Source organism: Podarcis liolepis, assembly GCF_965112155.1.
Source record: "Podarcis liolepis genome assembly, chromosome: 1".
NCBI classification, from domain to species: Eukaryota; Metazoa; Chordata; class Lepidosauria; order Squamata; family Lacertidae; genus Podarcis; species Podarcis liolepis.
In genome coordinates this window covers 70992775-70997292 of record NC_139554.1, presented here as the reverse complement: position 1 = coordinate 70997292, position 4518 = coordinate 70992775, and positions in this window count along the sequence as shown.

Genomic DNA, 4518 nt, shown 5'->3' with positions numbered 1-4518 from the left:
GGACACCAAATGTGTGGCTGTCATGGACTGTGACCAGTGGGTACATTGGCATGGAAAGGGTGTGCCTAGCATGCCCATTTCCACTACTTCTACATGTGTTCATTGAACATGAGAATGGTTTCATTTGACTAAAGCCCCCTACCATACTTCTTTGTGATTCAGTCACAGGATTAGGTTACAACTTCTCTTGCCACAGTTCGCCAGAAAGTTATTATAGGAAAACGAGTCTAGTTCTTCAGGAAATCCAAATATGGAGCAGATATGATCAAAATGCTTTAAAATATATACATTTTCCCCGCCAAAACAGAATACATTTGTTTTCATGTTAAAAACAGGGCCCTTTTTATAGGATAGGAACATGAATCCATTGGAAATTCACCATAAGCAGCAATATCCACGGATGCACATTTCTGATTTCCCTAGAATTGATGTAAAAGACCTTTTAACTTACAGTCTCCTTTGCGATGGATTCCAAAAGCAACCATGCACAGTAACATCAATATACTGTGGTACTAGCAGATGAAACCATGCATTTGTGACTGATGGACAAAAGAACATTCTGCTGAAGACTGTATGTATTAAAATTTTATGTGCACGAAGCTGAAGAACGAGGGATAAAACACGGTGTTGATGCAATAGATTTACTTGACAAGACAGCTGATCCCATTGTGGTACCATTAAGTGAATATGATGTTCACTGACTGTTAACATGGATAAAGAATTATTCTTTTATACAGAGCCATATGATAGAATCTGATAAAAATATTCATTACATAGAGCTATCTAGTTATCTACAGTACATTTTCTTTAATTCTCAGGGGCAGGGAAGTTCTTTCTTTCTTTTTCTTTCAAGATCCATGTTGTTTTTCTGGCCTCACTCAGATAACTGACAAATTTGCACAAACATGTACTTGATGGGCTTAATAAACAAATGCTAGTCACATTAACCCTTCATATTCCAGATAAGGAGGGCTATAGGTGTTCTCCTATGTGTTAGTGGTGATGTTAAAAATATAGCACAGTCCCATCTATCTGAAGGCCTGGAGGATACCCAAATGTTCAGGTAATCAAAAGTTTGGATCTACTGTTAAGGGTATCATGGGACTCTGTTAGTACAGCTCCTACAAGATAATTAGAATGAGTACACCAGGTGGCACTGGGATTGAAAGTTTCATGGCTCAATTTGAAACCTGCTGTGTTCTTACCTGCTCCTCCTGAAGTTATGCAACTCCACCACTGCCATCTTTTTCAAGTCCTTGCAGTGATGTGGTCAAATGCATTCCTGTATTTAAGAATCTTAATTGGGTGGTTGACACTAGGAATGGACAAATCTGTCTAAATCCTGTTCATGTCACTTTTAGCCATTGGGGAGGTGGGGTTAAACATTTACTTTATTTATTATTAGATATTTGTTCTGTACAACCTTCCTGGGAGGTATGGCATGTCCCCACATCCTGTTACTCTCAGAGACATTCATTTGTGGGCTCCATCTTGTTAGGCCTGCCTGACCACGACCTCCACACACCTGTTGACTTTGCATGTGAAGATCTCATGTGTTTGTAGGCACTTTTCCTGCTTTTTATAGCATCTCAGGTCATGTTGACCAAAGCTACATCTGCACACAGACTCCATGTTCACAAACCCAAAAAACATGGGGTGTATGAAGACAGAGGGTAGAATCCCCCCATCTGTCTCTCCCTCTTCCTACACCCAAGAAGGAAATAAGCAGCAAAAGATTCTGTTCTGTTTTAGGACTTGCCTTTATTAGAACAATGCAGGAAGATGGAAAGGAAAAAGCAAGCAAACCTAGGATTACATGGGTCGCCTTTTTGAAAGATCTAATTTACTGTGGCATTGTATTGGAAAATATCCAGTTTGGTACATTTCCTAGCTAACTGTGCATATCCTTCTTTTGTCATTTAGTGTCACAGCTTCAACATCCAGTCAATGTTTTGCACATGACATACTGTTCAGCTCTTATGATTAGACACATGGGACCAAAAGTGAAATGAAAACTAATATTATCTTGGTGGGTTGTTTTTGAAGCCATTCCAACCGGGAGCAATAATTCTTACAGCATGGGATCTCTACGTTAAATACTATGTCAGTTGAAATTACTTCTGAGACTGGTAATTGACTATGCAATGTCACAAGTAAAGGAAGATTTCATTCTGCCTTATCCACTTAGAATTACAGCTCTCTGAACCCTTTTATGATTTTGCTCCCTTTGAAAATCAGTTTGTATAAGGCTGTCGTCCCTGAATATTGGGGAAGAAAAAAATGAGTGTGATATATTTTGCTGAACTTGCTGCAGGTTTGTGGGATTACGATTCTGGCTACAGGGCTGGGTTTAAAAAGGAACACTAAGATTAAAGAAATGATGCAAGATCAGAACTACAGTACATAACAGGGTGATTATTAGTCATCAAACACCTTGCTTTGGGATGCAGGGATCTGGGTTCAGATTAGTAACATAACATCATAGACTTTGTATGGCTCAAAAGAGCATTTAATCTAACCGCTTTAAGGCAGTTCCAACTACTCATTGCCTCCCTAATTAGAGGCGATTGAAACATATTGTGTTTGGGGAACAGTATTATACTGTTGTTGTTTGTAATAAGTGAGGTGGTGGAAAGAAAAAAATAAACAGAAGGAAGAGGGTGGGAGGGAGTAGAGGTACATAAATCCTGTGTCCTCTGCAATGGTAAAGGTAAAGGTAAAGGGACCCCTGACTATTAGGTCCATTCGTGACCGACTCTGGGGTTGCGTGCTCATCTCGCTTTATTGGCCGAGGGAGCCGGTGTACAGCTTCTGGGTCATGTGGCCAGCATGACTAAGCCGCATCTGCTGAACCAGAGCAGCACACGGAAACACCGTTTACCTTCCCGCTGGAGCGCTATCTATTTATCTACTTGCACTTTGACATGCTTTTGAACCGCTAGGTTGGCAGGAGCAGGGACCAAGCAATGGGAGCTCACCCCGTCGTGGGGATTCGAACCGTTGACCTTCTGAGCGGCAAGTCCTAGGCTCTGTGGTTTAACCCACAGCGCCACCCGTGTCCCATTCTGCAATGGTATTCCCCCCTTATAGTATTGGACGTAGTTTGCTAAGCCATGGGCAGACATGACCAAGCAAGCAGGCAGGTGCTCACATTAGAATTGGTGGCCGCTTCACACCTGCCCTAGTCTTGCTGCTGCTGTGTTGCCCAGAGCAGCAAGTAAAGCTTGGCTACAGCTTGGGACTTGTCTGGAGCGAGACAAATCATGAGTCCAGGGTTGAATGCAACACTAAACCAAACCACGGCTTAGCACTGGGTAGCGCGGCAGCAGGTGAAGAGTAAAAAGCAGTCATGTTTCTTCCTGTGTATATCCGCAAGTCTGCTCATTTATGCTTAGCCTTGGTTTTGCTTAGTGTTGTGTGCATTCTTGGCTGGGTTTCAACTCAGATTTCTGGCTATTGCAAGTAACCTATTTTGTTGGTCTGCAAACCATGTGTAATACTTGCTAAGTCATTTCCAGGAAGAACTGAATTTAAAATTGATTTAAAAAAAATGATTTTAGATATTCTTGAAGAAGAACTAGTAGGGTCTGAAATGCAGTAACCCACATTCTTGTCTTCCCCACTACTTTTGGGGGACTTCAGTTTCCAGTTCCTTTTTGGGTTTCCCATTTTTTGTTGCACCTCAGTTCCAGAAGAGACTGGGTGCAATGCTACAGGTTGCAGTGCTACAGGTATTATATTTAGGGTGCAATATATTCTATGCATGCTTTTAAGTAGGCATGCATAGGATTGCATCCAAGAAAGAAAGAAAAAAGTGGACATAAGCAATAGATGTCAACCCAACCTCACTGTCTTGGTTTTTCAATTTCTCAAGTGGAGGATTGCTCCTAAAATGGCAGGCCTTTTGAGAAATTCACTGTGCTTTTATAAAAACTATTGTTTTCTGTTTCATTAGCTCCTTGGGTAACAATGAGTTGCTTACTTCCCTTAACAATAGTATGCTTAACAGTTATTCTGTGAAGCTTCATTTTCTGCCCAGGCTCTTGGCAAGCTTCGATCTTGCACAAATAAACACTCTTCAACGATTCCATGTGGATTTTAATGCTTCCAGTTTGTAACGTTACTTTCCCCATGCCGTGTGATTCAGTCGCAAATGATCCAGCCTAGCTGCCTCACTGTGGGAATATCTCTTGGCTTCCATTCTCAGGACTTTGGTCAAGAACGTTTGCAATTCTATTTCCTCTGAGCTGGTAATACCACTCCAAGGGTGAAAATGAGTTACATCTGACATTCCTTGGCTTTTAGCACTGACATTAAAATAGCAATCTGGATAAAATCCTGAGTTGCAGCTTTTGTCATTTAAAATATAGATCATGGCATATATCCTGCTTAGGCCAAATTTTCTGGTGAGGTAAATAATGGCTTCATTCATTCTCTGCCCAGTCACACCAGCAACAAATTTGGCCCAAAGCGTTCCTCTTAATTGGATTGTATTTTATTAAACGCAAGAGACTTCTC